Source organism: Castor canadensis, chromosome 2, assembly GCF_047511655.1.
Source record: "Castor canadensis chromosome 2, mCasCan1.hap1v2, whole genome shotgun sequence".
Taxonomy (NCBI): Eukaryota; Metazoa; Chordata; class Mammalia; order Rodentia; family Castoridae; genus Castor; species Castor canadensis.
Genome location: NC_133387.1, coordinates 169407701 through 169419816, shown reverse-complemented (window position 1 = coordinate 169419816; position 12116 = coordinate 169407701). Strand labels below are relative to the sequence as shown.

The window sequence follows — 12116 nt, the reverse complement described above, 5'->3', positions numbered from 1 at the left end:
AAATAATAAGTATGGATTAGACATTTAAAGAATGAGTGTGACTTTACTCCAAATAGAACAAAGAGCACATCCAGTGGTCCCGAGACAAGATTTAATACTGTATCAGGCCCTACATGGAACCAAAAACTTGAGGAAAAATATTATAAAACATGTTATCAGTTTTGACATGATTGGGAGTCAATTTTCTGCAACACTTCTATAGAAATGCATGCGCACACACACACACCCACACCCACACCCAAAAGTGCGTGCACGTGCACAAATGTTTGTACTTTGTCTTGAGATGATTTCTAAAACTCTGTTGTGCTGGTGCATTTGGGTAGACACATTTCTAAATGTATATTTCCTGCCTAACAATACATATTTTTAAAACTTTAACCAGTTATAGATGGAGAGTCTGTGCTGAGCTCTGGGATCTGAGAGACCTGAACCTGACATGGCAATTCATTTTGAATATGTTCTTCTGTGCACGTGGCCACCTGCTGGTTAAGCCCTTCCTGTGTCTTGCTTTGGTGCGAATGGTCTGTATACTTGTTTCTCTTCATTTCAAATCTTTCTGGCCCTGGATTAACCTTCTTTTTTGAGCCCCAGGTTTTCTGAAAGGGAAGTATTACCTCAAATCACTGAAAGGGATTTGAGAACATTCTAAGCCTTGCTTAAGAAAGTATACTCTGAATACAATTCAAATCTGCAGCTATAAATTTATTTGTCAGGGAAAGTACATTGGGCTTTCAGTGCATAAGCAGGAGAAGTAAAGTACCTAATATGACACTGAAAAAAATGTCAAAGCCTGGAGGACCCATTATCAAATAAGCAGTGCCTATTTAAATAAACAAGGAATCCTGTGGCATCTTCTGGTGAATTGTAATTGGTGACAAAGGAAAATAAAAATATCATTAAGTGCTCTTTCCAAAGTAGGGCTGGCATGAGAAGAGTGAGTGGGGGGTATTGAAGGAAAAAAATAAATAAAAATGAACTCTGTTCATCTCAGAAAACAGAGTAGATATGAACTGATCATTTTATTTATGTTTTTGGAAGAAAAGAAGTTGAAATGCTAATTTTGCTATTTTTAAAAACCAAGTAAAGCTGAAATCCATAGAACAAAAGCCAAACCCTGCAAGGCCATCCAGTCCTGTGATTTGGATAATGTCCATTGTGTGGTTCATTAATTGTGTGTTTCATATATCATCTGTTGCTGTCCCTTGGGAATTTCACAGGTGTAAGTTTGGAGCCTTCCTGTGACATGTGCTAAGGGCTTTGGATACGCTGCTCGGGAAATCACCACGAGCAGAGAGTTCATCCTTACAAAACACTATGCCTTCTTTTTATTGTAGCTATTTAGTGAGACCCTTTATAGTCTGGATGGGTATCCACTCATATGATCATGTGAATGCTTTACTTTAGTGTCAGCCTAGAAGGAGGGAGAACATTTTCCAGAAAGCACATGGTGGGAAAAAAATCATATATAAAGTGCTTGAAAATAATACATAACAGGAGTACAAAGGAATTAACTCATAATAATAACTATAATATAAAGAAAATTACACTAAAATGAAAAGTATTATATGTAAATGGTCAGATATAAGATATGACTTAAGACGCTTGCTTCTGTACTTTGGTCTAAAGGTGATAGCTCCAAGTACAAAAGAACACAGGTATGTTGTAAGTGATTTAATTACTTCAATCAGCATTGCTGTTTGGTAATACAATCTTCTAAAATGATGAATAATTCTCTTTCAAACTTCTGAACAAAACTTAAGGGCAATATTTCCTTGATTTGCATAATAGCTTGCATTCTAGGGAAATTCAGTGTATATTAAAACTGAACAAAGTACTTTTTTGTTTTTATGTAAAATTGAGTTATAGCCTAATCACAGATAATTATAAGTAGTGTGTTCTCCTACACACTCTAATTGTACATCTCCATGATGGGAGCATGAATGTATAGAAATGAGGGCCTTTATATTTCTGACCTTTACTTCCGCTGTAATTTCAATATTCATACACCCAAATTTATACACACCTACTTTATTTAAAAATATAAATGACATTTTAAACTTGGTATGTCTGAAAGAAAATTCCTGATCTACCTCTAACCCCCAGTTCCCCGCAAATGTTCCTGTTGTCCTTCATTTTTCCTCATCTCAGTAAATGTCACCTCCATAGTTACGATTTTTAGGTCAAAACTTGAGGTTCATTCTAGTTTCCAGTCTTTGCATGTGCCTTCCATCTAATCCATGAGAAAACTCCTGTAGACTCTACTTTTTTTTCCCAGTGGTATTGGAGTTTGAACTCAGGCTTTGTGTTTGCTAGGCAAGCACTCTACTGCTTGAGCCATGCCTCTAGCCATTTTTTCTCTGGTTATTTTGGAGTGTCTTGCTTTTTTCCCAGGCTTCCTTAGAGTACAATTCTCCTGTTTTGTGCTTCCCACTGTAGCTGCCATGTCAGGTTTATACCACCATACCAAGCTATTAGTTGAGTCAGGCCTCACTAACTTTGCCCGGGCTGGCCTTCCTTGAACCACAATCCTCCTGACCTCAGCCTCCCAAGTACCCAGAATTAAAGGCATGAGACCTTGGCACCCATTTTCTACTTTCAGAAGTGTTGAAATTCCAAGAAATTTTCTGTTGCAGTATATTAAGCAGCTTCAAGTTACTACAACAAAATGCTGGTGGTGACTAACTTATAAAGTGAAAAAAGTTATTTGCTCACAGTTTGCGGGGAGGGGAAGTTCAAAATCATGGCACTAGCTCAGCTCAGTTCTGTTGAAAGTGACAAATGGTGCCACATCATAGAAAGAGCATGTGTTGGAGTGTGCTGACACATTAGGAAGTAGAGAGAAACTGGGGATCCCCTATTCCCTTGTGCAGACATACTCTCAGTGACCTAAGGACTTCCTACTAAGCCCTACCTCTTAAAGGTCCATAAAATCTCCCAAGCCTTTACACTAATATGAACCAAAGTACATAGCTACCACCTGAGTCCAAGACACTGATAGTAGTCACCTATATTATATCAACATTCTCCTTACTTGTCTACCTTCCTTCACCAAGGAGCTCCAGCTTACTCCTGAAACAGACCAAGCACATGCCTGCTGCTGGGCTTTTGCATTTGGTTCTCCCTCTGCATCAGCTGCCCTTTTCCTGTGTATCTGCAGGTATTTCAATTATTCTTCTCCTTCAGCTTTCTGCTCAGGGGATCCTTTTCATTGTGTCCTTGAAGGGTTCAGTTATATGTAGATTTTAGGCACTAAAGTCCACCAAAAAAACCTTACAATGACAGAGAAACAATGGACAGTATAATTTGACTATTGTTTAGGGGGTAAAAAGAGAAATGATTTTGGAAATGTTACTATGAGAGAGTTTGAAAGGTGCTGAAGCCTGACTAAAGAATTTGACTACCTGCAGTAGTCCTACAGTTAATAGAAATTTGCAGTTTTTGAGCATAGAGTGAAATAATTCAAAAAGGTTCATTTGGATATATAATAGTGCAGGATGGGTCACTGGGGAGAGAGATGGATATAGAACAGCTAAGCCACAGTGCTACTGCAATTGTACAAAGTGCAAAGGAATAAGACACTAATATAGAGAAACTATCATTAAGTTGGAGAGATTATCCACAAAAAGATGAACTATAAAGTCATCCAACTAGGTTGATGTGGAAGGAAATTGATATTTGCTCATGTAACCCCTTAGTAAGGGATTCTCAGAATACTCTACTCATTCACTTGTATAGTATGATGTATTAGAAATTTCCCCCACATTTTATTCCCTTTCTTTGATTTATTTTATCCCACTGTATCTGCTGCAAAAAGAAATATTATGCACCAGTGAGTCAGCAAACTCTTTCAGGAAAGAGACAGATAGTAAATATTTACAACAAGCCATACAATCTGTTGCAGCTACTTAGCTCTGCCATGATAGCATGAATGTGACCATACACATAATTTAAACAAATGGGTATGGCTGTGCTGTAATAAAACCTTATTTCCAAAAACACCTAACAGGCCAGATTTATTGAAAGTGGAATCTCTTGCTCTGTAAGATAGTTTGCTTTTTTATATTGTCTGTCTCCCCTAGTGGAATACAAGGACCATGAGAACAGACACTTTCATCTGTTCATTACTCTATCACCAGTCTTTAAAATAGCATTGGCACATAGCATAAGGTTTACCATGGAATGATTACAGTCACATGAAATTAATTGAGACAAGAAAAAGATGAAATGATCCCTACCTTCATCCTATTCATATTTGATAGTTCTAAATATTTACCAAAATAGACATATGCAGATCCCTTATTTAAAAAATAAATATTGGCTCTCCATTGCTGACAGATTAAGTTTAAGCTTCTTAGCCTGGTACATAAAGTATTGTTTTGAAGAAAATACCCATGAGCCGGTGTACAGAAGGGTCACATTTTTAAGGATTAGAAGTGAAATTATATCAGAACAAGATGGAGTTAACTCAAAGGAGCCAATAAACAAAGTGGAATTCCAGCATACTCATTTACATAGATATATATCTATCAGGTGGACTGTTTTATTTTGCACAAATGTTTCTCAGAAACCAAGACCAGAATGTGATTGTGTTCTATTTAGTGTATTCCCAACTTGCAATCTAATCTATATAAGAAAGAAATTCATAATAAGGCTTTTTAGTAACCACAGAATTGCCACATGGATATATGCTTTGTTCTGAAATTAATTATATCGTAATTATAGGAGTAAAAGGAATCTGAGTTCCTGAGATCTAGGCCCTCCCAACCTTCCTTATCTAAGTGTATTTTCTTCCTTCCTATATAATGTTCAGTTTTTATATAAAATTTCACTAGGAAAGAGTAGTGCTTACTATGGAAATGCAACCCACTAATTCTTAATTTGATGATGATACCAAAAGTCTCACCACTTTCAGATATTCTAATAAATGCTTTGGGATCAAACACATTCTATCTACTGAACTGTGTTGGTTATAAGTGGTACCTGTTTGCTTCTTTGAGTCTTTTATCTAGGTGATTCCATTTCTGAAAAAGTAATATTTGAATAGACTTTTAAAAATATAACTTAGTATCTTTAATCAGGTTATAGTTAAATCTTAACCTTGCAAAGAGTTAGTCTATTTAAAATGAATTAACATTTCTGCTGTGGTCTATTATATATTTATTCTATGTTACAACTTTCAGAGGTTAATGTTTTCTGTCTATTTCAAAATTCTTATTGTTCTCTTAGTTATTATCCATAAAACTCTTCAGCTAACCTCTAGTCTCTCTTTTAACAAAACTTGTATTTGAGCTGAACTGAAATCCTCACTTTTGTGTCACAAAAAAAGACCTCATACACTGGTAACTTTGCATTCTGTGTTAACTTTCTTTGCATACATAATGTCTCCTGCATCCTTTTATTCCTATGGCTGGGACATGGTTTCCCAAGTCTGGCTGAGTGAATATGAAGCCCAACATAGTTGCTTCCTTACAGAATGACTGTAGGCAATTTGCTTACCTTGTCTGTGACTCAGCTCCTCATCTACGAAAGAAATGGGAAAACAAATAATACTAACTTGCAAGTTTCTGGGAGTTCTAAAGAAACTTATAGGATTCCTAGAATATAGTAGTTGCTCAAGAAAAGACAGTTCTCAGTATTTTACTTGTCTTTCAAGTCCCATATCAAAAGTTATTTACCTCCTGTGTGAGATTTTCTCCAGAGAAAGAAAAAGTAGTGTTTTATATTCTCTATTTCATTTTATTTTATTTATTAGCATATTATAGTTGCACTGGTTTTGTAAATGCACTGTGACATTTACAAAACTTCTTACAGTGTATCTTAGACTCACCCCCTCCATCTTTCTTCATTATCTTCCTTATCCCCTTCCTTAGAACAGCTTCAACAGATTTTCATATATGAATACATGTACTTCCACCATATTTATTCTCCTTCACTCTTTCCTTATTCCCTTCCCCCATCCCACTGGTATCAACCGCTGGACAGGACTTGTTTTACCTACCTGTCCTTCATGTTTTTTAAAAGACATTTTTATTTAATTATTATGGTTATATAAGGAGTTTTATTGTGATATTTCCTAATATATATGTATTACACACTGAATTGGTTCATCCCTTCCATTATTCTCCTTTCTGCCTTAGTCTTCTTATGGTGGTTTCAATAGGTTTGAATGGTCCATGTTCATAATTGTATAGAAAGTACCTTAATCATATTTACTTTCTTTGCTCTCTTCATTTACTCTCCCTCTCTCATTAGTGCCCTCCCCTTAGCATGACCAGTCTTACATTCTGGTCCTTTATTGTTTAGGTTTCTGTTTGTTATTCAGTGAGATTTTTGCTTTGATATTTCACCAGTAAATGTATTGTGCTTAAGTCAATCTGACCCACTCTGCTGCACTTCCTAGTCCTTTGTCCCCATGCTGTGTTGATCCACAGTGTTCAGTGTGTTTGGTTGTATCTTGTTCTTACATGAATGTAGATGTGACGTATTTTTATTATTGTTCACTCTGTTTCCTTCTTTTCCTTCTCTCTTAGTCTCCTCTACAACTACCACTCTTGGGTACATGATCTGTGTATATTTATATGTATACATGAATTGGAAGTAGTGTGTTGATGTCATGTGACTTAACAGCTGTTGTTATGTAGAAGTAAGTGAGAAGTTCAGGCTAGTACTGAGAAGCAATGAGGTAGAACTAAAAGAAAAACAAGGTCGAATCAGGATTAATCAAGGTCTACTGAAGCTTCTCTGACAGTGATCCACATCTGCATTTCTTTTGTCCTGATCTGATGAAATCCAAAGGCCAGGATAAAAACATATTATTTTATTAAAGCTTTATGTTAATAAGTTGGTACAAGAAGAACACTGATCCCCAAGGAAAAAGGCACATGTCAGAGAGAGGAAGGAAAGAAAATGTCATACAACACAGAAATAAATGCATCCAAAATGAAAGACAAACCCAAATTTTAGGAAAAGAGAAGGAAACCTCTGGTAAACTAAACATTATATAATGCAGCTGAAGCTGCCTCTCCCCAGTGCCAGGACCTCTGAAGTTGTCAGCATTAGCTGTGACTTTGCATCTGTCCTCAGATGTGCCTCATGGGGCTTGTAGCTAGAAATAAGTTGCTGAGGGACTACAAAGAGGAGCCCCACCTAAAACATATTATGGCCAGTGATCCTCTGACCTTCTCCAGCCTGGACTATGTCAGATAGGCCTGGCCTTCAAAAGATAACCAACTATGTATTAGCCACATATTCTCAACCAGAGTGTGCATATTTTAATTTTATATGAGGGACAAGGTAAATAGAAAGAAAAATGTGTTATGAAAAGGCAATAGCTCTCTGAGCTACCTATTATAAAATAGTAAAGCAGACAGTGATTCAGGGATTTAGTGTAGACCTCCAGAGACATCATCCCACTGTATTTCTACAACTAAGAAAAGATACACATTTTCAAGAAAATAAGAAATGCAATCTTACAAACAAACCACACAGGTTAGCATGTATCCTCCAAACGCACCTTCTAATTCCCAAACTACACCTTTGCCCATGTCATTTTCTTACAAGTAGAATTTCTTCCATTTTCCCATTGTCAGATTTGGATGAAATCTAAATTCCTCCACAAAGATTTATTGTTATATAAGCCTAAGGTTATCTTCTAATCCTCTGAAAATCTATAATGTTCACTTTCTATCCTTATCCATATGGAAAAAAGCAATACAAGCCTTAGAAATTATTTCCATTTTTCTCTTGAAATTTTTTATTTGTTAGAATTAACCTTTCCTCTTTTACACTTCTATAGTGATTTTCTTGTGTGTACTTGTGGCAATAAATTATGATCATGAAAGTAGTATTGGTTTATCAGAGACTATTTGGAAAAGGCAAAAAATTTATGAAGATAAATTTAAAAATATTTCTCAGCATTTCATAATGTAGATGAAAATAGGTGTTTGCTTCTAGCCCATCTTCTGTTGCTATAACAAAATACCTATAGCTGAGTAATTATTAAAGAAAAGAGACTTATTTAGCTCCCAGTTTTGGAGGTCTAAGTGCATGGAGCAAACATCTGCTCAGCTCTGATGAGGACCTCTATGCATCACATGTAGGATGGAATCAGGATGGAAATGCACATGAGAGAGCTATTACATAGTGAGACAGAAATCCAAAGAATGGGCAGGGGCAAGCTTGTTGTTTTTATAGCAATCCACTCTCCCAAGAACAAACCAGGATCCCATGATAACACCTTTAATCTCTTCTGGACAATATTCCCAATGACCTAATCATTTTCCACTAGGCCCCACCTCTAAAAGGTTTCACTGCCTCTCAATACTGCCACACTGGGGCCCAAGCTTCCAACACATGAACTTTTGGAGGAAAAACTGAAACCCTGTACAAACCATAGCAATCCTCTTTACTTCTGAAGACAACAATAATTTGAAAGTGAAGGGATGGGAAAAAAAGATAATCCATTGTAATCATAACCAAAAGAGAACTGGGATTGCTATTCTATTACCAGAGAAAATATACTTAAAACTATTAAAGCTGCTATAAGAGATATATGAAAATGCTACACAGTGATAAAAAAGTCAATTCATCATGAAGCTATAAAAATTATAAATATAGATGAACCATATAAAAAAGCCCCAAAATGTATGAAATAAATATTAACAGAATTAAAGGAAGAAATATGTTCAGCCACAAAACAATTCTCAATACATTTTAAGAGATTGAAATCATTCTAAATATCCCCTTTCAACTACAGTGGAAGGAAGCTAGAAGCCAATAAAAGAAGAAAAGCCAGAAAATTTACTTAAACACAGAAATCAAACATACTGCTACACAATAAGTTTGTAATAGAAGAATTAGAAAAATTGATAGAGAATTCTAAAATATTTGATATCAATGAAAATAGAAAGTAAAATACCAACATTTAGCATATGCAGAGCTTTGTAGCCTTCTTCTGAAAAGTCAAAAAGTGAAAACAACTCGTGTCCATCAAGCAGATGAACACATAAACAAGATATGGTATATACATAAAATGAAATATTGTTAAATCATACAAAGGAATAGAGTTGTCATACAGGCTGCAATATAATTGAAGCTTGAAACTTTATACTTAATGAAATTCAACAAACAAAAGAACAAGTACTGCATGAATGACTATGTTTTATGAAATATCTAGAATAGGGAAATTTATAGAGAAAAATTTGGTTAAAGGTTGGGTGAAAGGGAACTAAGGAATTATTATTTACTGAATGCAGAGTTTCTATTTGGAGTGAACAAGTTTTGGAAACAGATAATGTTATGTTTGCCCAATTTTGTGACTGTAATAAAGGCCACTTAATTGTGTACTTAAAAGTAGTTGAAGTGGCATATTTTATATTATGTATTTTTTGCCACAATAAGAAGAATTTTACAGAGGTCCCACTCCACACAATAGAATGTGAACTTCTAAGTCCAGAGCAGGGCACTTTTGTGTTATTATTGCTGCTTTCTTTATTAAGCCCTCAAGCTGATGATCCAAATGTGTAGCCAGAAGTGAGTTTATCCCTGGTTGTTCTTTTTAATCATTTATTGTTCTTTTTGTCATTTTTGTCACACAAAGTGAATATTTTTATTACATATTCTAGGTTGTTATTTCTATATGAAATCTCTATTTATATATATTTATTTGTACCAAACCATCTCATTACTTTTCTTATCATTTGTAATAGTTGTTCAATTATACCTTTATTAAAGTTAAAAAAAAAAAAAGGTCCCTATAGATCCTACAACAAGAACAAATAAACCTCAAAAGGTCTATGCGAACTGAAAGAAACCAGATACAAAACTAGATCCCACCATGTATGATTCCATTAATATGATATATCCAGAATAGACAAAGCCATAGAGGTGCAAGGAAGATTTCTGACAAGGTGTAGGAGAGGGTGGGAATGGGGAGGAAACAATGAGTAAAGGAATCACTTCAGAGTAGCAGAAATGTTTCGAATTACATGGATTTGCTGATTGTGCAGTTTTGTGAGTATATTAAATCATATTGGATTGCTCACTTTAAAATAGTTAATCTCGTGCTATGTAGATTGCACCTTAATAAATTATTTTTTAAAGTCAAGTCAAAGGGATATTTTGTAAAGGTAAAGTGAAAATTGTCAAAAGCCAAAAGATCAGTTGTGATGTTTATATGTAATTACAACTGGTCTTTTGGTTCTATTCCATTTTTTCTGTCTGTCCATTCATCATGCTACGATGCTTTTGTTGTTGATCCTGGATAGTAAGTTTTAAAATTGAACAGCAGAACTCCTTTTCATTCTTCATTTTATTAGTGGTTTTGTTATATCCATGTAAATTTTAGAATGTGCTACCATATCTACCAAAAAACAAATGCCATTGAGATTTGAGAGTCCATTGAAACTATCAATTATTTTAGTAGAATTGTCATCTTATTAACTTGAGTGTTCTTGTGTATAAACACATCATTTCCATTTGTTTAGATTTTTTTCATTTCTTTTATCAGTAGTTTGTAGTTCTCAGTATACAGATTATCTGACTATATTGTAAAATGTATGCTTAAGAACTTCTTTTATTTGGTCAATTGAAAGTTATACTGTTTTCCTTTTTATTTTCTGATTATTTATAACCAATATGTAGAAGATAATTGATTTGGGGGTATTGAATTTGTATCCTGCGACCTTGCTAAATTTACTAACTACAGGAAATTTTTTATTTATTTCTTTTATTTGTATAGATTATGTTGTCTGTGAGTGGGTAGAGTTTCATTGGTCCCTTTGAAATCTGTGTAAACTTTATAGTTTATTTTTTCTTGCCTTACTTTACTGGCTTGGATTTTAGAACAATATTGAATAAAAGAGTGAAAATTTTTAATTTACTTTTGATTATAGGGTAAAATATTCAGTTTTCACTATTAAATAAAATGGTGTCTATAAATGACCTTCATCAGATAGAGAAAATTTTTTTCTATTACTCATTATTGCTTATTTGTTCTTGTCATGGATATTATATTTTTAAATTACTTCTTCTGCATCTATTGACATGATCTTTAATTATTTCTTGTTTAGCTTATTAGCGTGGTGAATTACACTGATTGACTTTCTAATGCTCCACCAGTTTTACATTCTTGTGATAAACTCTTCTTGATTGTGGCATATTGTTCTCTTTATACATTGCCATATTCAATTTGCTAATATTTTTCTTTAACACTTTTTGAAAAGAGTTTGAGAATCACATAAAAGTTGCAAATATTAGTGAGTGTTCCTGTGTGCCCTTAACAAATTTTCCTTCCTAAAATATTATATTAGCACAGTACAGTTATAAAAACCAGGAGAGTAATACAGGTACAGTAGGATTAAATAAACTGCACACTTTATTTGGACTTAATAATATTTTGCATATAATCATGTGGGTGTACTTATATGAAATGTTGTCTGAGGTACAGATTCACATAACCACCACAATCAGGGTACAAACCCATTCTATGAGCTTTGAAATTACAGTAGACAGCCCCATCTTCAGAAAATACATTCCAGGACCCCCTGTGGATGCCAGAAACCCCAGAGAGTACTGAACCCTATAATTTAATGCCTTTTTCATCTTAACTAAGCATTCATCACACAGCTTGGCTGTAACTTTTGCAGTTTGAGGTGTGACAGCAAGACTAGCATGAATTTCATTTTCTTTCTTCACAATTTCAGGGATAGAAGATTCATTCTTCCCATAGATCTTAGCAACATCAGCATACAATTTTCTCTCTTCTCTTATTAAATCAAGAACTTTCACCTTTTTTCACTTAAAGGAAGCATTTTATGACTTCTCTATATCTTTTTATCCATAGTTTCAGCACCACTATTCTAGTGCTTGGGACCACTAAGTAAAATAAGGGTAGCTTGAACACAAGCACTGCCATACTGACACAGTTGATTTGATAAGACAGCTGCTTAGCGAGTAATGGCATAGCATGTACAAGACTATTATGGTTGGCAAAGAATAACTGACATCCCACTCAGGACAGGGCAGGACAGTGTGAGATTTCATCGTGCCACTCAGAATGACACAGAATATAAAACTGTTTGTTTCTGGAAATTTCCATTTAATATTTTAAGACCACA

The 12116-nt window shown here is 34.7% G+C and overlaps 1 long non-coding RNA gene across 1 annotated transcript in view; it reads left to right on the top strand.

Annotated features, from left to right (window-relative positions):
* Positions 1 to 292: 292 nt before the first annotated feature.
* LOC141417541 (uncharacterized) overlaps positions 293 to 12116 on the top strand; it is a 52623-nt gene continuing 40799 nt past the window's right edge. Inside the window, exon 1 of the long non-coding RNA XR_012442181.1 lies at positions 293 to 521. This is a non-coding gene — a long non-coding RNA (uncharacterized lncRNA). The remainder of the gene's footprint in view (positions 522 to 12116) is intronic.